The following is a 24,672-nucleotide window of genomic DNA, read 5'->3' as shown; positions in this document are numbered from 1 at the left end:
GTGTGCTAGAAAAATAGTCCAGACTTCCTTAAGAATGGGAAGATTATTTGTCTCTCTGGGGTAACGTTTCTCCCAGTTAAGCACGCCCAATACAAGAGTTTGCTCAAGAGGTGGCCTCAAATTCTTCACTGAAAAGCAGCAGACAGGCTCCACTAGTTTCACCTCAAAGCCATCCTCAGAAGTGATTTATCACGTATGAACCAAGACTGTCTATGAACTTCTACAGAAGTGACAACAAAATTCTCACACACCTAAAGAGAAAGAGACTTGGACCAAACTTAGATGTAATGGTTGGATTTGGTTTAAAACATGCATTTCCTGAGCTTCCTTTGTGGGGTAACCTTTCCTTCACTTGTACCCTTCTCTCTACTAAACCCCCTAAGCCACAGCTAAATCAAACAAAGCCCCACAAATCTCCCTTGTACTCATGCAACTCCGCAAACACAGAAATGGGTCTTCCTGAGATTTCACAGATTCCTGGGTGGCAAAGGCAAAGGAAATGGAGGAATGGGATCCCAGTCCAGAGATCTGCCAGCCTGTTCTTTTGCTCATGTTCAAAGAGAGGGCTGATCCCTACTCATCCCTTTCTTAGTTGAGCCTCTTCTGGTTGGCTGCAGGCAAAAGAAACCCATTGACTATAAAGGTACAGGAGTGTCTCCCAGAAGCTGAAATCCTCAGAAAGAACTGGAGCTGGTACTTAGAGTTTACTAGGACACAGTGGTATCGCCCCACCACCTGTCTCCCTTATTTCTCACTCAGTGCACCCTGTCCTTCTACCTGGATCTCCATGGTGAGTACAGCTTTCTTCAGTTTAAATTTCCTCTGTTTAAGAGATCAACCCTGACTTGCTTTTCTTCATCCCAACTCCAAATTCTGGAGGATGGGAAACCAACTGGCTCATTTTGGAGCTAGTAACTTTCCTAGTCCCATTGTTTATGGCAAGGAACAGAGTCTGGCTGAACCAACATGGGTTCATAAAGGTCATCCGTCTGTATCCTTCTGGATTGTGAGGAGGAATAAATATGCCAGAGAAAGCAAACCACAGAAAATCTAAAAGGGATCCTCTGGGATCTTTTCACCTGTGATCCTACAAACAGAGGAGAGCTTCATCCCAACCACCTATTCACAGCAGAATCTGACCGGCAAGATTACTGACTAACAATAATCCTTCATCCCTGCCTAAATTCTCCCAGGGATGAAAAATTTTCCCCTTCTGAGGCAGTCAGTACTATTAAAATTTCTTTCTTAGGTTATAGGAGAAATTCTACCAGCAATGCCCACGCATAGATACTAGTACTAACTATTTAAGCAGCATACTCACTGTGGAGACTTCAAGTAGAGGGACGGTGCACAGAGTGGGAGAAACAAGGGAGACCGGTGGCGGGGAGATACCACTGTGCACTGGTAGACTCTAAGTACCAGCTCCAGTTCTTTCTGAGGATTTCAGCTTCTGGGAGACTCTCCTGTAAAGATGCATGTATCTTTAACTTTCCCATGAAATATATACATGTACATTGGTTTTCTTTTTAATGAAAGAGCTTGAATAAAGGTCAGTAAGAAGGAGGATGGTGTAAGAGAAACAGCTGCAACTCTGACGTGGATACACTGCTAATTTTCAAGTAACCACAGACTAGCTGTGCAACCTTCAACAGTGATTCAAAGTCTATTTCCTCAACTGTAAAGTGGCCATAGTATCATGGAGATTAAATAAAGTGTGTACAGCATTCAGCTGAATGCCTGGAAGAGATTTGAAGTTTAATTTGTCTTTGTTGTTATTTTATTTTAGTATTAACTACTTATACAAATACCATGAAATCATACATTTTCTGAGCCTTGTATCATTCTGCAACTGCTATTTCTCCATTTAAGCAGATAGATGTTCCTCAAAAGGTCTTGCGCGTGACAATGAGTAAAGGTAAGAGTGACAGTCCCAGAGTGTTCTTTTCTACAGTCTGGAACTTATTTCTGGTGACGGGGCTGGAGAAACATTTGAAGATGGGCTGACAAAGGGTGGTTTCTATGCTATTTGTTATTCAAGCATGAAGCTAAAGGCTTCTTGCTCAAGCTGTAGAAATGGGGAGTGAGTGGAGAGATTTCTGCATGTGTAGTTTACAGAGTTGAAATACAGAAGTTGACATTTTTATGACTTTCGTAATCTTTTAAGTAAGTGGTGTAGCCAGAGAGGAGGTGCTCTGAGTCCACTGCCACCTCCTGGGTTTAGTGTAAGGTATGGAGAGAGAGGGGAAAGGAGGCGAAGTGATTGAAACTACCTGAGGATGCGTTTGCTATACCCTTACCCTGAGGAACTGAGGACAGCCACAGGTCAGGCTCCCTAATGCACGGGAGTAGCAGTACTCTTCAGACCATGGGTACCTTCAAAGCAAGGGATACCGAGGAAGTAGTGAGGTAACACCTAGCTAGAAGAACTATCACTTCATTTCCTCCTTCCTGCAAATAATCTGCCTTATATTTTGAGCAGCAGAGCAAAATAAAATTGAATCGGCATCTTGAGGCAGAACTTCTTCCATATTCTTCATTCAGAGGGTTTGGGAACCAAGCCTGGGCCATGTGCACAACATTGATGGCCTCCATAATACTTGCTGGTTAGCCAGCACTTGCCAGACCTATCCTGAAATCCTGCTGATGCCTAGTGGGATGATATACAAAGGATGGAAGAGAGGACTATGAAGGATGTCACATGTTCAGGATGACCATTTACTGAATACCTCTGTGAACATCTCTGTGAAGCATCATCTCTAATGTAACGAGCATTTACCAAGCACCTACTATGTGCTCTGTACGTGGTACAAGTGCCTTTATGCAGGAGAGTAGAAGGTACCCAAGGATACCAAGAGTGTAAAATGTACCCAGATTTTACCTGGGATCAGGAAGACTGGGCAAATGTTTTCAGAAATGGTGACTTTCGAGATGTACCTTAAGCTATGGTACATGTATCTAAGTATAAATAGTTGAATGACAGATATCCAGGGTGTAATGCTGAGTGAATTACATATAATTCACATATGTATATATGTACACACATACACACACACATATTTATATATTTTGGAGAAGGAAATGATAACCACTCCAGTATTCGTGCCTTGGAAATCCCATGGCCAGAGGAGCCTAGCGGGCTGCAGTCCAGGGGGTTGCAAAAGTTGGACATGACTGAGCAACTAAACCACCACCTATTTTTTTAGAGGACTACAATAAAACAAATATAAATACAAATTTAATACAGATACTGTTTAACCCTTTCCACTTTGTCTTCCATTTATGCCTACTACATTTATCTGCATTTTGCTATGTAATTAGAAAAGAAAAAAAAACAAGAGGAAATATATTAACAAGTTGATCAGGGTAGTAAATTATGAGAATTTTTTTTACCTCTTTTTATCCTGTTATAATTTTCAAAATATCAGACTAAAAATAACAAACTTTTATGTATTTTTAAAAATAGACTCTTACCTACATGGGCAATTAACTTTAGAGAAGAGGGCCAAGATAATTAAATCGGGAAAAGATAATCTTTTCAGCAAATGGTGCTGGGAAAACTGGATAGCCATATGCAAAAGAATGAAGTTGGACCCTGACTTCACACTGTATAAAAAAATTCACTCCAAATGGATCGAAGACCTAAGCATAAGATTCAAAAGTGTAAAAGTCTTAAAAGAAAATATAAAGGGAAATCTATGACATTGAATTTGTTAATGATTATTTGGATATGAAATCAAAAACACAAAGAAAAGAAAAAAGATAAATCAACTTCACCAAAATTAAAAATATACATCAGAGGACACTATCATGACAGTTAAAAGGCAATCCTTAGAACAGGAGAGAATATTTGCAAATCATGTATCTGATAATGTATTTATGTAATGTCCAGAATATAAAAAGAGCTCCTACAACTCAACAACAACAAAATCAACAACCGAATCCAAAACAAAGAGAATATGGCATGTACACACAACAGACCATTATTCAGCCATTAAAATGAATGAAAGCCTGATACATGCTACAGAATGGGTGAACTTTGAAAACACCATGCTAAGTAAAACGAGCCAGAGACAGAGGACAACTATCATATGCTTCCACTTACATGAGGTACCAAATAAGCAAACTCATAAAGACAGAAAAAATAATAGAAGCTACCAGGGACTGAGGAAAGGGGAAGTAGGAGTTATTGTTCCACAGACACAGAGTTTATATTTGGGATGGGCTTCCCTGGTGAAAAGATCCCCTGGAGAAGGGAATGGGTACCCACTCCAGTATTCTTGCCTCGCGAATTCCATGGACAGAGGAGCCTGGTGGGCTACAGTCCATGGTGTCACAAAGAGTCAGACACAACTGAGTGACTAACACTTTTTTTTTTTTTTACTTATATTTGGGATAATATGAAAGGATAATATTTGGGGAATATGGAAATAGACAGTGGTGATGGCTACAAAAAAAAAAAAAAAAAGATTCTTCCAGAGGAAGGGAAGGGCACTCCAAGCATAGGAAAAGGAGTATGCAAACGTATGGAGGTATGGATTGCCTCAGGTTTGGGGAGTCCAGTGAGGCTGCAGTATCGGTTGTATAGGGTAGAAAGGTTGAGGTCTAATCTTGATTGGGAAGGGCCTTGAGCACCAGTCAAAGAGAAGAAGCAACTTGAAAACATAGCAGGGCTTCTAGGCTCATGTTTACATGCCATGCTGTATTAGGGTTCTCCAGGAAAATAAAACCAATAAGATGTTTATGTGTGTATACACACACACACACACACACACACATATAGAGAGAGATTTATTATAAAGGAACTGGATCACATAATTATGGGGAAAGCAAATCCTAACATCTGGAGGATTGGTCAGTAAGCAGGAGAAAGGCCATGTGATCAGAAACAGCGGAACCAGAATATCTGTGAATAGCCCATTAACGTTCTGTACCCAATTTCACTGTAGATGCAGGGTTTTCCCCAACCACCAAGAAATTCTCCAATGCAGCTGGGTATTTTGCAATTCAGTTCAGAACTGAACACTATCTATTCAGAGCTAGCAACAGATCCCATAGGTTAAGGTCTCAGTCCCACAAGATTGAGTATAAGTTCAGGCTTGTACCTGCACTTCTGATCGACTGACTATAAATCAGAGACTACACATTCCCCCCTCTCTGCCTGGTTTGATTAATTTTCTAGAGTGACTCACAGAATTCAGGAAATCCATTTACTCAGTTTATTACGAAAGGATATAACTCAGTAATCGCTATGGAAGAGATGCATGGGACAAGGTGTGGGGAAAGGGCAAAGAGCTTCTATGCCCTCTCCAGGCATGCTACTCTCTCAGCATCTCCATGTGTTCATCAACCTAGAAGCTCTCCAAACCCAGTCCTTTTGGGTTTTTATGATGGTTTTAGTACATAGGCATGATTGATTAAATCACTGACATTGGCCATTGGCCAATTCATTCCTCCAACCCCTCTCCTCTACCTAGAACTCAGGGAGGTGAGACTGAAAGTTTCAACCCTCTAATCACATGATTGCTTCTCCTGGCAACCAGGCCCCACCCTTAGTTGCTTTCCAAAAGTCACCTGACTAACAAAAGACACCTTTGTGGCTGGAAATTCCAAGGGTTTTAGGAGCTCTGTGCCAGAAATGGGAATGAAGACTAAATATGTATTTCTTCCTATAAATCCCGTCACAGACACCTAAGTTAATAAATCTATTACACACCAAGGAAAGATCTCCACAAACAGAACAGCTGATAATAAGTGGGGGAAAATGTCAGAACCACATAGCTTAATAAAAACTTGACCAATGAGTATAGTAGGAGCCTGGAAATACAAATCTAATTAAGAGGAATGCTGTGAAATTTGTCTTACGGCTGGGTTTGCTTAGTAAGTTGCTGTTTTTACTTAGAATACATGTTTATTTGAAGTGGCCTGGGGTAGAGGGACTGCTGCTGAATATCAAAGGGAGATAAAAACTCCTGCAAGATCCCTTCCATTCTTACCTGCCTGTGATCACTGAAGGGAATCAAATGACTGTTGATGCTCTGCCTCTTCAGACCAGAAGATATAAGCCAGTTAGCCTACTGGGGTGGCCAGCCACCCTGGTTGGCCTGGGACTGTGTGATTTTCCAAGATGGCTTCTGATACTAGGACCACATGGGTGGTCCTAGGCAAATGGAGGTGGTTGGTAACCAACATACAGCCTCAGACATATTTTATTTTGTCATTAGATGTTTCATTTCATTTAAAATTTGAGTCAGTCAGGATGACTTAAAAATTAAGTTTCCTAAAAACATTCAGGTATATGTTTGTTTTTTAAAATATTTCAGAAGATCTGGCCACTCTGGGACCTGTATTCTCTCAGGGGAGAAATTAATCAGGGCCAAGTGCTGGCAGCTGCCCCTTTAAGACAACGCATGTGCTCTTTCTGTCTTCGCAGTCCCATCCAGATGCTTTTATTCATTTTTATTACCTGTCCAGACTTTGAGGGATGAGGCTGCACATTAGAAATACCTGAGTGGCCTATACCATTCCAATACTTTGGCTGCATCCTAGGCCAACTACATAAGAATCTCTGAGGGTGGCATCTGTCTATCTCTCTCTATATATAAAATACAAAAAACAGAAAATTCACATTTTATCTAAACTGTACAATTAAGGGACATTAGGTACACTCACTATTGTATGGGCTTCCCTGGTGGCTCAGACAGTAAATAACCTGCTTGCAATGCAGGAGACCTGGGTTCAACCCCTGGGTCAGGAAGATCCCCTGGAGAAGGGAATGGCTACCCACTCCAGTATTCTTGCCTGGAGAATTCCATGGACAAAGGAGCCTGGCAGGCTATAATAGTTCATGGGGTTACAAAGAGTCGGACATAATTGAGTGACTAAAAAACACTGCTGCTGCTGCTAAGTCGCTTCAGTCATGTCCGACTCTGTGTGACCCCATAGATGGCAGCCCACCAGGCTCCCCCATCCCTGGGATTCTCCAGGCAAGACTGTACAACTATCATCAACATCCATCTGCAGAACTTTTTTTTTATCATTCCAAAAGTAAACTCTGTACCCATTAAGCAATAACTCTCCATTCTTCTCTCCCCACAGTGTTCTGGTAACCAATTTTTTCTACTTTCTGTCTCCATGAAGTTGCCTATTCTTGGTAGCTCATATAAGTGAAATTATACATTAGTCCTTTTGTGTCTGGCTTATTTCACTTAGCACAATGTTCAAGGCTCACCCATGTTGTAGCATGTGTCTGAATCGCCTTCCTTTTTAAAGCTAAACAATATCCCATTTTATGTATAGATGACATTTTATTTACCCATCCATCCATTGGTGGGCATTCATTTCCACATTTGGGCCACTGTGAATAATGCTCAAGTATTTGTTCGAGTCTCTGCTTTCAATTCGTTTGGGTGAGTGGATTGCTGGATCATATGGTAATTTCATGTTAAATAGTATCTATATTTTTAAAGTCCCTCAGGTGATTCCAGTGTACAAACAAGGTTGTGAATTTCTACGCTATAGCTTGTAACCTCTGAAGAATCGTTAACTTTTAATTCCAAAGGTGGGGCCATAGGGGTTTGGGACGGGGGTGGCAAAGGAGCAAGTGGACAGCTGACTTGATTAGGCACAAAAAAAGGAGCTTAAAAAAATTTTAAGAGTAGAGAATAAGTCTTTCTACCTTTTCCCTCAAGCCTCTGAAAACAATTCTCTGCAGCCCTTTATTGAACATTCCTATCAGCCTTCCAGGAGAGCAATTGTCAAAGAATATTTTAAATTTCATTATATATACAGCTCTAAAATATTAACTCAATCTGTAGAATTTCATAAAAATGTACTGGATTGGACAATGACACAGAAATAATATGCACTGGTTTTCTTTGATAATATCATCCAACTAAACTGACACAATTTGTAGTAGCATAGTTATTAAAATGCAGCCTCGTGCTGGTATGAGTGTCACTTACATTTAAAAGCAAAGTAATTTTACATGATTTGCTCTCTTATTTTTTGTACTAGTGATACTAGGAGATCTGTGGATTCAGTGACTTCATCATATGGTCTTCTTCCTTCTACCATACCACTTTAAATGAAGACTGGAAGCTTTTAGAAACCTTTTTCCCAGGGGAATTTATGAAATGTCAAAATGGTCACATCAGCCACTTGGATTAGCCTGGGAATGAAGACTTAATTTGGTCATGGGAATAAAAGAGGGATATTTCCTTGAAGTTCTTTCACCCTCCTGGTCTTTCTCCTCTGAAAACATTCCATTATGCTGTATCATTTTCCAAATAGGAACATGCACAACTGAACTCAATTTATCAAAGATATCATTTAGGGCTCTTCATGTTTCAAGTGGTAGGAAACCCAACTTACATACTTAAACACTGAAGGGAGGTTATGAGTTTGCGTAATCTAACAGTTGTTGGGTGGGCTTCCGATGAAGCTTGATCCAGATGTTCAAACAGTGTCACCAAGCTTTCAATTCCCTTTGTCTCTCTGTTCTATAATTCACTGTATTTGGTTCTATTCTCAGATGGCTGCCTGACAAGTCTGGACTCTCCATATATGCTAGCAAAAGACCTGCCGTAGTTCTCAGTCCTCCAACCTTAAACCACACTGCCCTGTGGGAGTCATGAGGATCTCTTATGCTGGCTAATAAGGCTAGCAGAGGCACCAAGCCCATACAAATAACATGGTTGACAATGGAAAGGAGATGTTTTCCATAGGACATTCAACATTCTATTTATAGGAAAAGGAAAGAATCCATTCTGAGCAGCAAACAGCACATGTCTACTATGGCAGGAATGTTCTGACAAATGCAGAGTATAACTCTTACTTCTCTTGCTCTAGAGCAGAGTTATCCAGTAGAACCTTCTGTGAAGACGGAAACATTCTATTTGATGCTAATATGAAAGTCACCTAACCACATGTTAAGTATTGAACACTTGAACAGTGGCTGATGTGACTGAGGCACTGGGTTTTTTGTATTATTTAAACTTAAACAGCCACAAGTAGCTAAGGGCTGCCATATTGTTCACTGCAGTCCTAAAACCTTAATTTCCATTAAAACAACTGAAGATCACATTTGTTTTTTTGGCAGGCACATAATATTATTTATAGTACATAATGGAGCTTATTATCAACAAAATTCCAGAACTTTTTTTCCTGTTTATGGGACTACTGAGTCATGTCTTTGTCATTCTGTAAATCTGTAATTAATTATTTAGGGCAAAGTGCAAGAGTTTATATTTACTCCAGATCAAATGATCAGGGTATCCTCATCCTTAAAGAAATTTTTTATCCTGACTTTTTAATCCATGATATTACTTAGTCTACCAACCTTAAGCTGGCCTCTGTCATGAAGGCCAGGGGCGGGTGCGGGTGTGTGTGTGTGTGTATGTGCACGCACGCACGTGTGTGTGTGTGTGCACATGCAAAATTAGAAATGGATTTTAAGAATCTATGACACTTCCTCAATGACATGTAGATTTTTGTGTGCTTATGTTCTTTTTTCTATTTTTTCTGTTTTTGGGAAAGAGCCTAATACCTTCATTATATTTCTACATCTTAAAACTTGATAATCATTTGCCTCTTTGCACAAATTATTAAGCCAAGGCAGAAAGTTGTGGCCTACTGTTTAAAATGGCCCTCCAGTTTAACAACAGTGTTTGCCCCAAGCTCTGTCTCTGGCTAACTTTTAGAGTTTTACCTACCCTGCCCTGTGACATAATCACTGCCAACCATAAGGAAAAGCCACAAAAATCACAAACTAAGTTCTCACTTCCTTCAAGTCTTCCAACTTTCAATTACTCTCTAGAGCCCTTAAGAAGACATTTTTGTATTTTTTCCACATTTTATAGTTTATGTGTAACAGGGTTATTCTTACAGATTATTGTATGTATTGTTCATTATCTTACCTTATTCATTCTTACATACATACCATTTATTTAACCAGATCTATATTAATGAACATTTAGAACTTTACCTTTCATTTTTTGCCAGTGCAATCATTATTGCTTTAAACTTACTACTCTAATTTGTGCCTTTCTGAGCACAGGCCCTCTTCCAACAACACAAGAGAAGACTCTACACATGGACATCACCAGATGGTCAATACCGAAATCAGATTCATTATATTCTTTGCAGCCAAAGATGGAGAAGCTCTAAACCATCAGCAAAAACAAGACCGCGAGCTGACTGTGGCTCAGATCATCAACTCCTTATTGCCAAATTCAGACAAGTGGAAGAAAGTAGGGAAAACCACTAGACCATTCAGGTACGACCTAAATCAAATCCCTTATGATTGATTATACAGTGGAAGTGACAAATAGATTCAAGGGATTAGATCCGATAGACAGAGTGCCTGAAGAACTGTGGATGGAGGTTCATGACATTGTACAGGAGGCAGGGATCAAGACCATCCCCAAGAAAAAGAAACGCAAAACGATTGTCTGAGGAGGTCTTACAAACAGCTGTGAAGAGAAGAGAAGAGAAAAGCAAAGGAGAAAAGGAAAGATGTACCCATTTGAATGCAGAGTTCCAAAGAATAGCAAGGAAAGATAAGCAAGTCTTCCTCAGCGATCAATGCAAAGAAATAGAGGAAAACAATAGAATGGGAAAGACTAGAGATCTCTTCAAGAAAATTAGGGATACCAAGGGAACATTTCATGCAAAGAAGGGCTCAATAAAGGACAGAAATGGAATGGACCTAACAGAAGCAGAAGATATTAAGAGGAGGTGGCAAGAATACACAGAACTGTATAAAAAAGATCTTCATGACCCAGATCATCATGATGGTGTGATCACTCACCTAGAGCCAGACATCCTGGAATGCAAAGTCCAGTGGGCCTTAGGAAGCATCACTACAAACAAAGCTAGTGGAGGTGATGGAATTCCAGTTGAGCTATTTCAAATCTGAAAAGATGTTGCTGTGAAAGTGCTGCACGCAATATGCCAGCAAATTTGGAAATTTTCAAATTTCCAGTCCAGGCTACAGGACTGGAAAAGGTCAGTTTTCATTCCAATCCCAAAGAAAGGCAATGCCAAAGAATGCTCAAACTACTGCACAATTGCACTCATCTCACACGCTAGCAAAGTAATGCTCAACAATTCTCTAAGCCAGGCTTCAACTACATGAACCATGAACTTCTAGATGTTCAAGCTGGTTTTAGAAAAGGCAGAGGAACCAGAGATCAAATTGCCAACATCTGTTGGATCATCAGTGAAGCAAGAATTCCAAAAAAACATCTACTTCTGCTTTACTGACTATGCCAAAGCCTTTGTGTGGATCACCACAAACTGTAGAAAATTCTGAAAGAGATGGGAATACCAGACCACCTGACCTGCCTCTTCATAAATCTGTATGCAGGTCAGGAAGCAACAGTTAGAACTGGACATGGAACAACAGACTGGTTCCAAATCGGGAAAGGAGTACATCAAGACTGTATACTGTCACTCTGCTTATTTAACTTAAATGAAGAGTACATCATGCAAAATGCCAGGCTGAATAAAGCACAGGCTGGAATCAAGATTGCCAGGAAAAATATCAACAATCTCAGATATGCAAATGACACCACCCTCATGGCAGAAAGTGAAGAAGAACTAAAGAGCCTCTTGATGAAATTGAAAGAGCAACGTAAAAACGTTGACTTAAAACTCAACATTCAAAAAACAAAGATCATTGCATCTGGTCCCATCACTTCATGGCAAATAGATGCAGAAACAGTGAGAGACTTTATTTTCTTGGGCTCCAAAATCACTGCAGATGGTGACTGCAGCCATGAAATTAAAAGATGCTTACTCCTTGGAAGTAAAGCTATGACCAACCTAGACAGCATATTAAAAAACAGAGTCATTACTTTGCCCACAAAGGTCCGTTTAGTCAAAGCTATGGTTTTTCCAGTAGTCGTGTATGGATGTGAGAGTTGGACTATAAAGAAAGTTGAGTGCTGAAGAATTGATGCTTTTGAACTGTGGTGATGGAGAAGACTCTTGCTAGTCCCTTGGACTGCAAGGATATCCAACCAGTCCCTCCTAAAGGAGACCAATCCTGAATGTTCATTGGAAGGACTGATGCTGAAGCTGAAACTCCAATACTTTGGCCACCTGATGTGAAGAGCTGACTCATTTGAAAAGACCCTGATGCTGTGAAAGATTGAAGGCGGAAGGAGAAGGGGACGACAGAGGATGAGATGGTGGGATGGCATCACCGACTCAATGGACATGAGTTTGAGTAAACTCCAGGAGTTGGTGATGGACAGGGAGGCCTGGAGTGCTGAAATCCATGGGATGGCAAAGAGTTGGACACGACTGAGTGACTGAACTTAACTGAGCACATGTCCAGGGAGATAATGAATAGTGGAGGTGTGGGTTATAGAATGTGTACATTAAGATTATAATACATGGTAGCTGAAAGTCTGGAAACATAATACTATTTCATCTTAAATTATATCATTGTATCAATAAACTATTTTTTATATATCAATATACGTAATAAATGTCCAAAATTTATCACATGAATCAAACGTACTAAAATGTTTTCAGACATGGCAGCCACCTCCAGACACTGCTCAAATGTCTATGAGTGTTTAATACTTTATATATAAATAATCAAATCTTTAGAAGATTTGAAGAAAAGGCAATTCTAGCTATCTGTTGTAGGTTAAAGATGGCCACCAAAAACCACAGGGCCAAAGACACTAGAGTCAGATGGAATATACCAAGTGCACTTGGCTATATTGATACTCTCACTCTCATCTTAAAACAGGGCTCAGAACAGGAGCAAGAAAGTTTGCATAAATGAACACTACAAGGACAGGATGATGAAAAGGAGCCTGATCATAACTGTCCATCCCACATTGTATGCCAGCCATACTCTAAACAAATAGCAGACTTTTCAAAGAGCAAACATTAAGGATTATCAAACCTTCGTTTCTTAATCTCCATTTTGATTCAAAATTCATAGGAGGTTATGATCTTATTTTATGATTCCTTCTTTCCCATGCAGCTAAAATGAGCAATCTGACATTTATTAACTGGGAAAGGTAGGGTTTTTCTCTATGGCATTAAACATTCTTTTTCATGATGGTGTTTTACTTTACAAATGGCAAACAGATCATGATGTGACCTGTGTAGAAATGTTTTCAAAGGAGGTTTGATAATTCTGAAAAATTCTCCTTAATGGTGTAACAGGTTGAAATCCCACTACCTTGTCTGATACACTTTTTGGCATCACTCAGTGTATTTGTAAGACAAAGTTAAGTGAACAGGGAAAAAGACCTGGTGCTTCCATATCATCTTCACCAAAGTAGTTTTTTTCTAATGAATTCTAAGAACACAAAGATCCACTGCTATCAGGCTTTCCCAATTTTTGTTTCAATCAAGTGTTCATTTATGAAATACTAAACATCAATGCTGTGCTAAGAGTTGACCTAAACCCTGTGGGGGGACCTCCCTGGTGGTCCAGTCACTCGGATTCTGTGTTTCCAATGCGAGGGCCCTGGTCAGGCAACTAGATCCCTCATGCTAGATTCCGCATACTGCAACTAAAAAGATCTCACCTGTTGCAACTAACTGTCTCAGCTAAATAAATAAATAAGTATGTGAAAAATAAAATGATAAAAAATAAACCTTGTGGGAAACACAAACATGAAGTATCCTACACCACCCTACATCAGGGTCCCACTTAGTTTCTTGCCCAGGTTCAGAAACTAGACTCGTTAGGTCAAATTAACAGTATTGTCATTAAAATCTACAGTTTCTACCCTTATGGAGTTTACAGTCTAGTAGAGAACATAAATGTTAAGCAAAAAACGACAAGTGTGTGAATTCATGGTAAACTGAAAGTTCTAACCTTGCTTTATAACTTACAATTAGCTAAATTGTTATTTCTCCCTCTTCACCAGATAGCTGACCTCCAATATAAATGAGCCCCTTGCTTTTCAATTCCTCCATTCATCGCATTCTATCTTATTTCATTCTCCCTTCTATGAAGATTTATCTATACATATATTTATCCCATGTGTGCAGCACTGGGTTAGAGCAAGAAATGTCAATGTAAATAAGATACTTACATCGTGAGAGAGGAACTACGTTCACGGGTGCCCTCCTCATAGCATCTGATCGTCCAAAGACAGGCTTTCCCCTCACAGCTCCAACATGGTGATCATGCACTTTCCTTTTCTCTTTACAGTCCTAAGAATGCCCAGGCCCATAAATCAGAAGGCTGCCTATGGTAAACAATTTACTGAGATATGGGGATGAAAGTGAAAGTTGCTCAGTCATGTCTGACTCTTTGCAACCCCATGGACTGTAGCCTGCCAGGTTCCTCTGTCCATGGACTTTTCCAGGCCAGAATACTGGAATGGGCAGCCATTCCCTTCTCCAGGGGATCTTCCCAACACAGGGATTGAACCCAGGTCTCCTGCATCGCAGTCAGATTTTTTACCAGTTGAGCCATCAGAGAATAGCTGGACAGTATTTCCCAGGGAAGGAAGGCAGGCTAAATGGCTAACGATCACTATGCTATGCTATGCTAAGTCACTTCTGTCGTGTCCGACTCTGTGTGACCCCATAGACAGCAGCCCACCAGGCTTCCCCGTCCCTGGGATTCTCCAGGCAAGAATACTGGAGTGGGTTGCCAGTTCCTTCTCCAATGCATGAAAGTGAAAAGAGAAAGTGAAGTCGCTCAGTTGTGTCAGACTCTTAGCGACCCCAAGGACTGCAGCCTACCAGGCTCCTCCATCCATGGGATTTTCCAGGCAAGAGTACTGGAGTGGGGTGCCATTGCCTTCTCCGAAAGATCACTGAAGCTCTTCATATATTGCTTAGGAGTAGAATTCAGAGTCAATCACCTGGGGTGGTTTCCACTCCATCCTTCATCCAAGAACCACAGAGGTGAAGTAAATTAGCCACAGTAATAGGGATTTCTTCCAGGCTAGAGATACTACAATCCTTCTCTGAATATAAGAGCTGGGTTAAAAAGGGAGCATTCACTATTGAGCGGATAACCATGAAGAGGTCTTGTGGTTATAATAGTTTTATGATTACTTTGGATCTCTGTAAAGACTCCTGTGTTAGAGTAACTGATTCCCCACTGGAGAGATCACACAAACATTCTTTAACATTAGCCTGTGGCTTTGTTAGGCAGAATTAAAAGAGCTCTGTGTCCATTCCAGTCCCCAGTCATACCCCAAATCTGTCATTCATATGACTGTGGATTCTTTCAGAATCAGACTCTGGGTCTTCTGTATTTTTAAAAAATTACATATGCAAAAATAGTCTAGGGAAAGTCTATACTATATGCTGAAAATAAGGTATTTAAGTCAGATTGCTATCCTCTAAAAACCTATGGATGAGGAGGTGATATTTGTTCATTGAAATGCACATATACATACACACATATAAGAAAAAGCAAAGAAACAAGTTGGAAAATATTTACCTTTTTCTTCTATTAATATCAGGACCTACTGTCTACACACCTATCTCTCAGGAGAAATCTACCCTATGTGTTGAAAATAAAAGATGCTTAAGTCAGATCACTGAAGTTATATCACTTAAGTCATATCAGTCTTGAATATTCATTGGAAGGATTGATGCTGATGCTGAAACTCCAATACTTTGGCCACCTGATGGGAAGAAGTGACTCCCTAGAAAAGACCTTGATGCTGGAAAATATTGAAGGTGGAAGAAGGGGCTGACAGAGGATAAGATGGTTGGATGGCATCACTGACTTGATGGACATGAGTTTAAGTAAGCTCCAGGAGCTGGTGATAGACAGGGAAGCCTGGCGTGCTGCAATCCATGGAGTCGCAAAGAGTCAGACATGACTGAGTGAGTGAACTGAACTGAAATTCAGATCACAGTTTTCCAAAAGCCTTCAGACAAAGAAATATATTTAAGAACAGAAATTAAAAGATACTTGTTCCTTGGAAGAAAAGCTATGACAAACCTACACAGTGTATTCAAAAGCAGAGACATTACTTTGCTGACAAAGGTCCATCTAGTCAAAGCTATGGCTTTTCCAGCAGTCATATATGGATGTGAGAGTTGGACCATAAAGAACGCTGAGTACCGAAGAATTACTGATTTTGAACTGCGGTGTTGGAAAAGACTCTTGACAGTTCTTTGGACTGCAAGGAAATCAACCCTGAATATTCAATGGAAGGACTGATGCTGATGCAAAGAACTGACGCATTTGAAAAGACTCTGATGCTGGGAAAGACAGAAGGCAGGAGGAGAAGGGGATGACAGAGGATGAGATGGTTGGATGGCATCACCAACTCAATGGACATGAGTTTGAGTAAACTCCAGGAGTTGGTGATGGACAGGGAGGCCTGGAGTGCTGAAATCCATGGGATGGCAAAGAGTTGGACACGACTGAGTGACTGAACTTAACTGAGCACATGTCCAGGGAGATAATGAATAGTGGAGGTGTGGGTTATAGAATGTGTACATTAAGATTATAATACATGGTAGCTGAAAGTCTGGAAACATAATACTATTTCATCTTAAATTATATCATTGTATCCGGGAACTGGTGATATACAGGGAAGCCTGGTGTGTTGTGGTCCATGGGGTCACAAAGAGTCAGACATAACTGAGCAATTGAACAGCAACAACATCATCAGATCAGATCAGATCAGTCGCTCAGTCGTGTCCGACTCTTTGTGACCCCATGAATCGCCGCATGCCAGGCCTCCATCACCAACTCCCGGAGTTCACTGAGACTCACATCCATCGAGTCAGTGATGCCATCCAGCCATCTCATCCTCTGTCATCCCCTTCTCCTCTTGCCCCCAATCCCTCCCAGCATCAGAGTCTTTTCCAATGAGTCAGCTCTTCACATGAGGTGGCCAAAGTATTGGAGTTTCAGCTTTAACATCATTCCTTCCAAAGAACACCCAGGACTGATCTCCTTCAGAATGGACTGGTTGGATCTCCTTGCAGTCCAAGGGACTCTCAAGAGTCTTCTCCAACACCACAGTTCAAAAGCATCAATTCTTTGGTGCTCAGCTTTCTTCACAGTCCAACTCTCACATCCATACATAACCACAGGAAAAACCATAGCCTTGACTAGACGAACCTTTGTTGGCAAAGTAATGTCTCTGCTTTTGAATATGCTATCTAGGTTGGTCATAACTTTCCTTCCAAGGAGTAAGCGTCTTTTAATTTCATGGCTGCAGTCACCATCTGCAGTGATTTTGGAGCCCAGAAAAATAAAGTCTGACACTGTTTCCACTGTTTCCCCATCTAATTTCCCATGAAGTGATGGGACCAGATGCCATGATCTTTGTTTTCTGAATGTTGAGCTTTAAGCCAACTTTTTCACTCTCCTCTTTCACTTTCATCAAGAGGCTTTTGAGTTCCTCTTCACTTTCTGCTATAAGGGTGGTGTCATCTGCATATCTAAGGTTATTGATATTTGTCCCAGCAATCTTGATTCCAGCTTGTGTTTCTTCCAGTCCAGCGTTTCTCATGATGTACTCTGCATATAAGTTAAATAAACAGGGTGACAATATACAGCCTTGACATACTCCTTTCCTATTTGGAACCAGTCTGTTGTTCCATTTCCAGTTCTAACTGTTGCTTCCTGACCTGCATACAAATTTCTCAAGAGGCAGATCAGGTGGTCTGGTATTCCCATCTCTTTCAGAATTTTCCACAGTTTATTGTGATCCACACAGTCAAAGGCTTTGGCATAGTCAATAAAGCAGAAATAGATGCTTTTCTGGAACTCTCTTGCTTTTTCCATGATCCAGCGGATGTTGGCAATTTGATCTCTGGTTCCTCTGCCTTTGCTAAAACCAGCTTGAACATCAGGAAGTTCACTGTTCACATATTTCTAAAGCCTGGCTTGGAGAATTTTGAGCATTACTTTACTAGCGTGTGAGATGAGTGCAACAACAACATAGCTGCTTTATTTTAGTACTAGAAAGAAAACACCAGATTTCCATCTGTAGGAGAATGGGAAAAGTGTGATATAATATAAAAGGAGTGCTCTTGGCAGTTTAAAAGAATGAACTACTGTTACACATAGCTACATGGATAAATCTCCAAAATATTTTTTCTGAGCGAAAGAATTCAGATACAAAAGAATGTATATTGATTGATTCCATTTAAATGAAGTCCTAGGGCAGGCAAAGCTAATCTATGATTATAACTCAGTAAAGGATGCACTTCTGGGTGATGGGATGGTAGGAGGGTTTAACTTGGATAAAGCACAATGTGGCTTTCTGGAATGATTGGAATATTCTATGTCTTGACAGGGGTATGGTTTACAGTGATGAATTCATGTGTTAAAACTAATCAAATTATACACCTCAGTGTATACTTCATTTCACTGTATGACTGCTATACCTCAATAAACGTGTTTATATGAAAGGAAAAACATACACAAAATAAATATTTTTAAAATAAAAATATAGATGCCCAATGTCACTTATGCATAAAAACCACATACATATTTCTATTGATACAAATATGTCTATGTATATCATTTAAAGCAGTATTTTGACATTAAAAGAATCTGAATTAGTAGCTGTTCCTGATTCAACACTAATAACAACAGTAGCATTACATTATTTAAATTTTATGACAGGCTTTATAAAGAACATTATTGTACTTGCCCAGTTTAATGCATAAAGCCACTGCATACTTAAAAGTAGTATGACTTGCCCAGGAACATATCACTGTTGAGAAGTAAAGCTGAACTTGAATCCATGTGCATACTACCTCAGAATTTGAACCTTTAACTACTATATTACACTTCTCTTCACAGAAAGGTTACAGGTATTCCCTAGGCATCCTTGGGTCTGTCTAGGACCTCAGACAATCTCTCCAGGCACTATCCATGTCCTCCAACCCCACTTTTTTCTAGGGTTTCCAGAAGCTATCCTATCACCTTGTATCTGGTTCTAACCTTCTTACCTTCCCAGCTGGCTCAATGGTAAAGAATCTGCCTGCCAGTGCCGGAGAGGAGGGTTCAGTCCCTGGGTTGGAAAGATCCCCTGGAGGAGGAAATGGCAAACCACAAACCACTCCAATATTCTTGCCTGGGAAAATCCCATGGACAGAGGAGCCTGGTGGCCTATAGTCCATAGGGTCACAAAAGAGTCAGATACAACTGAGCGACTGAGAGTGCGCATGTGCACACACGCACGCACACGTGCACACACACACACACACACACACACACACACACACCCCACCCTTCCTATCTAGCTCCTTCAGATAGATGCCTCAGATAGAATGACTGCTTGGCTTTTGCCTTTGGCTTTATGTTTAGCTATTATCTTCTAGCTCCAGCTTAGCTAAACATTCTGCAGCCCTCAGGCTCATCCTTCTCCACCAAGGCAAAACACCCTGGCTCTCAGGACACTTACCTAAGTCTAGAACCCTGCACCCAGATTTTCCAGCAGTGGACTCTGGTAATTTCTCTCACTCTGTAAATTAAGCATAACGCAGGGTGGAAATACTGAACAAGTCTCCTTGCTGAATTTGTCTTAGGAGACTAGATGTCTACTTCCTTTCTCCCAAGAAGCTCTTTAGTTATTTTTTAAGCAATGGGATGAAGATAACTTTACTATTCACCAGCACAAAATTCAAATATGCTGGCTCTTAGAAAAAGCAGTCTTTATCAGTGTTTTAGATGTCTGACTCGCAGACTCTGAAAATTCGACCGCTTTATGTTTTCTAAAATTCAAAACTGATTTCAAAAGCTAAGGCTAGATCTGGCAAGAAAGCAAGAGAAATAAGTAATAGGTTAGAATGTAAAACAAACAACCTTTCAGCAAGCTATGCCTTTTAACCCCGGGAAATACTCTGGTGCCTTGGAGAACACAGGTCAATGTATCGGTCTTCTACTTTATTAAATTATTAGTATTAAAAAATAACTCTGAGCAAGCAACAAAACACAGCACAGCGCTTTCTACAAATAAAATTTAATTTGCTATCTCAAGAGCTGCTGGCTTTTATCGCTGAAGATTGGAGCATGGTATTTTCAGGGAGAAAGTTTTTTTTTTTTTTTATCTGGTTTGGAGAAAACATGGCCAACATTAGTTCCAAATATTTTATTTCAAACATAAAGTACAGAACCAATACTAATAAACAACAGGCTCTTATGCCAACATCAGTGCATGTTTTTGTTATTGCATTATATTCCATGAGAGTTATTGTGCATAATTAAATAGAAAAAACCCTTGAACTTGGAATTATAAAACCGTCACCACAAACCAACAATTCCACTTGATGTGTATTAAGTCATTAAATTTATTATAAAAAAAAGAGGAGGAGGGGAAAAATCTTTTGCTTGTAAATCATTAAAAATGCATGAGGGTTGAAAGCATAGCAAACAGCCCATAGGCTTGCTTAGCAAACTACTGCAGAAGAAGGCACCACAATTCAGAACAGAAAATGAGGTTTTCTTGAAATCAGAATGGCCTGTTATCAAAATGACAACCACAAGGGCTATAGGGAAGGAAAGACTTATAAATTCTAAGAACATAAATGTTGGTCTTAGTGTCCTGGATAAACAATATTTGGGGTGAGGGAGGCTGGCCGTGGTCTAAGGAGTCCTACAATTGAACAGTTCATGAGAATGGGATCTGTGAAAGGAAGGTCCAAAAAACACAGAGTTAACACCTGGCTTCCAGACAAGGGTTGGCCCAGTGTGCACAGCAAGCATACCAGTAGCTGAGACAATGGTTTTGAGGTCAGTTATTTCAGCAACAGAAATTACGTCAGTCTGTTTGGAGGATTACTACAACCCATGTCACAATCCACAAGCCTTCCTTCCCAGGTAGGCTAGGAGGTAAAGAATCTGCCTGCCAATGCAGGAGATGCACGAGACGTGGGTTCAATCCCTGGTTTGGGAAGATCCCCTGGAGAAGGAATTGGCAATCCACTCCAGTATTCTTGCCTGGATAATCCCATGGACAAAGGAGCCTGGCAGGCTACAGTCCATGGGGTCGCAAAGAGTGGGACACGACTGAAGCAACTGAGCACATGTCACAATCCAGTCTGTGTCAGCACGATGAGTTTTCTCTGAAAAGCTTTTTCTTAATGTGTTATAACCGGGAAGCATTAATGAAATGGGCAGGAGCAGAGAGAAAGGGATTAAAGTTGCCAGGGACAGATACCCAGTGAAGCTGGCTGAGATAAAAATGCATCCTTAACAAAGAGAAAGTCAAAGGCATCCAAAGGTTGGATACTGAGTTAGACCACTTAGGAACCTGCATTGAAAGTGAGGTATGGAAGCTCCTTTGTCTGCCTCATGGAGTCACACTGAATCTTTTGGGAGAAGGGGCTATATGGAAATAGAGTACATTTCTAATTTTTCTGGTGCTAGCTGGATATTGGATCTGTTTTTCTTAATCCACGCCAGCTCTTTTTTACTGACAACTTTGCTGTCCCTTACTAATTTAGATTTGTTTGTGGTGTTCGATGCCATGACCCAATGCTGACCCCAACTTCGCAAGACCTCCCATCTAACTGACTGTACCTTTCTTTTCTGGTACATGTTTTATTTTTAAATTAAGGGAACTTATTGGCTTATTCAGGTCAGATTTACTCCTGGTCCAGTCAGTAGTGACCGGAAGAATCAGTAAATTTCCCAATCACCAGGGTGAGAACAAACTCTCTGAGAAGGGAATGTGGACACGTCAAACAAAATAACTAGACATTGACAATCATACAACTATATGCTTAGCCCTTGAGTAGTCAGGAATTTAACTCACAGAAAATATATGCTATCTCAGGATAATATATGTATCTTCTCAATGATTTCTCCACTTCTCCAATTCTAAAATGAATATATTGTTTACATTTTAATACTTTTCAAAGTGAGGTGTAGACTGCAAGCAACCTATATGTATTTAATACAGTGTTTTCCTCCCTGCATGTAATAGCTGCTATTAAACTGATGATGTGTCATAAGTTCAAATTTCTCCAAAAATTGAGGGAATATGGAAAGCATGATTCTACTGGCTCAGTTTCATCAAAAGCTAAAAATCAAATCGCTTTGTATAAAATTGCTATTAAGCACCATCTTCTTAATTGCTGTGTTTTTGTCTCACTTTCGTTTGAAAATGACAATTTCATCATTTCAACAGGTAATTCCCCAATCCCATCAAGTTACCTTGCCCTCTGATGTTGTGCCTAAATCATCTCTCCCTGGATTAACTCATTATTCCTATTAAAGCCTTTGATATATGTCAGAGACATGCCCTTATTTGTGACAGAGCTATAAAAGTGTGTTGCTTTAATTTCTCCAATAAATCAGTTTCTCTATTCCATTCCCTTAATTATGTGCTGTTTTTCTCTGGAATGGCTCCAATGTCTAGGATTTTTTTTTTTTTTTTTTTCACTTAGAAGTGTTTCCAAAATTTAAATAACGGACACTAGTATAGCCTGACTGCCCTGCCCTTCCTCTTTTGTGATGTTGCCTTACAAGCAGCTCTGAGTGATGCCTTCCCCCTTACCAGATGATTCAACAAACAACTCAACTACATTTATCCAGCATGCTTACTCATAGGGCATTTGCCCAGCTGTCAAGACTGACCATTGGGGTTTATTTTCACACACAGAACTAATCTTTCACTTTCGTTTCCAATGGAATTTCCTCTTATTATTTTCAAATTCTGAAGCTATTTATTAAGCCTGGTGGTTAGCAACAGATGCCACAAATTGGCATCATCAGCAAGTGGGATGATATGATAGAAAGACCCTTCTCCCTCAATATAGTTTTAGCTCAGGTTGTGACATAGACAGAACATGTGGTTCTGGGAAAGGAGTTAACATCCCTGGCCCTGTAAATGGCTAAGAAGATGAGCAGAAGAAGGTGGATGCTAAGATTCCTTCAGTTCTAACATCCTACAGTATCATTTCTCAATAGTTTGGTTAATATTTTTCAGTTATCATAGGCTTAAAATCATACTAAGTCCTGGGCCCATACCTATAACAGCTCACCAACCTTGCATTCATTAAAAATAGTCTCCACCTGTCAGGAAGATGCCATCCAGGCTCTTTCAAAATCCACCTCCACACACACACCAGATGCACACGCACACACACATTTTAATTTGCGAGTGAACCTTTATGTAATCCTATTCTACAGGAGTTCAGCCAGCTCTTAATCTTTTTTTTCCTGATGAATACACACACAAAAAGAAATGATATCCTCATCTTCACTCTGGTAAGATTGCACACTGCCTTCCCCTCTGATAACCTGAAGAAGCAATGATTTATCTGGAATGGCTTCTGCTATTTTCCAATAATCTGATTATAAAGCTGGTTAATACAGCATAAACTTGCCTAATAGACCATGGCCTGCCCCTCGAACTCCTTTTTGTGTTTTTGTTAGGACATCCTTTCTTTAGGTCCCATCCCCTTAACATCTATTAATACCAACTTAATGATTAAGCTGAATTGTCACCATTACGTGAACTCTCTCTGATTTTGAAATATAGAACCCTACTGTCTGGCTTTTGGGTTCATTTCAGATCACAATTCCACTTGCTAAATGAAGAAATCACTGCCGAAATTAAGTAGACATGATACCAACTCTAACCTTCTAGGAGGCAACCCCTCACGATCTGCTGATTCTACAGTGTGTGTTATACTCAAATTACTGCAGAAATCCCTAATTGGCCTTCTGTCAATAGTTATTTTTGCAACGTCTTCATTACTTTCTAATTGACCAAATTAATTGTCTTCATTTTTCTCATTAAATATAGGTTTAGAAGTAATCTCAGTTGTGTAGCTTTTCTAAACAGTATTCTTCCTCCAGGCCTGCCCTCATTCTTAAATAGGCATTTTTTTTCTACCCTCAGTGTCTGTTTGTCTATGTGGATCAATCTATCTAATCTATCAATCTATTTAGGTCTAATGGATTTTGAAAAATCACCAGTATCTCAATGTCTAGATTTACAACCTTAGGTGTGAATAACATTCCTCTCAGTAGCATCTCCCTGTTCCCGAGAACACTATGCATTGAATGACTTGCCTGGGTTAGCAGGAACCGCAACCCCACCATTTCCTGACCATTCTACAATGAAGTCACGTAGAATGACTCTTGCTCAGTAGAGCCAAAATTCTTATGTGTCTTCTTGAACCTAGAGAACTCCTCCACTGCTGCAGAGTGCTGGTTGTTCCAGAATGAACTATACTCCATGGGGCTCCAGGTACTCCATCCCTGCCAATGCAAATCCCTACTGAATATCCTATAGGTTTTCAATGCTATGCTTGGTTTGGTCCAAGGCAAAACTGCCCTGGGCTCTGGAATTTATATCTGTGTGTGTGTACATGTGTGTTTGTGTGTGTGTTTTAATTCACTGAAAAAGCTACTTCCCAAGGCTCAACACTGCACCCAGAAGATCTGAATCAGGGTATGTTCCAGGGTCCTCTGTCTCTTGGGCCCAGATGAGCCACCCCTTTCATGGTTGTAACAAGGAGCTAACATCTTAGATCCATGTATTTCAACCCTCAGAGTTACTTATTTCAGAAGTTTTGAGCCCTCTCCTCCAAATGAGCTGGTCAAAGCCACTCAGGCTACTCCAACAGATCCAGACAGCTTAGAATTTTAGGAAAAAAGGAGACGCTCGGTCCTGACTCTCTCAGTTGGTTCCTGGGATCCTATGCAAATCTACCTCCTCCTCTTTTGCCCTGTGCAGCTGGAGT

The 24,672-nt window shown here is 40.2% G+C and overlaps 1 long non-coding RNA gene across 32 annotated transcripts in view; it reads right to left on the bottom strand.

Annotated features, from left to right (window-relative positions):
* LOC129636993 (uncharacterized) overlaps positions 1-24,672 on the bottom strand; it is a 499,812-nt gene that overhangs the window by 320,312 nt on the left and 154,828 nt on the right. For 12 of the 32 annotated variants that reach the window (XR_008707271.1, XR_008707281.1, XR_008707257.1 and 9 more), the window contains one exon: positions 20,052-20,600. The exons of 18 other annotated variants lie outside the window; for them this stretch is intronic. This is a non-coding gene — a long non-coding RNA (uncharacterized LOC129636993). Of the gene's footprint in view, positions 1-1,321; positions 1,464-2,297; positions 2,374-20,051; positions 20,601-24,672 lie in introns of those variants that run through there. 2 more of the 32 variants (XR_008707270.1, XR_008707263.1) reach the window with 2 other exon arrangements.

The sequence above is a fragment of the Bubalus kerabau genome, chromosome 1 (genome assembly GCF_029407905.1).
Source record: "Bubalus kerabau isolate K-KA32 ecotype Philippines breed swamp buffalo chromosome 1, PCC_UOA_SB_1v2, whole genome shotgun sequence".
Lineage (NCBI taxonomy): Eukaryota > Metazoa > Chordata > Mammalia > Artiodactyla > Bovidae > Bubalus > Bubalus kerabau.
The sequence above is the reverse complement of the archived record's forward strand: the minus strand, read 5'-3'. Positions and strand labels throughout refer to the sequence as shown.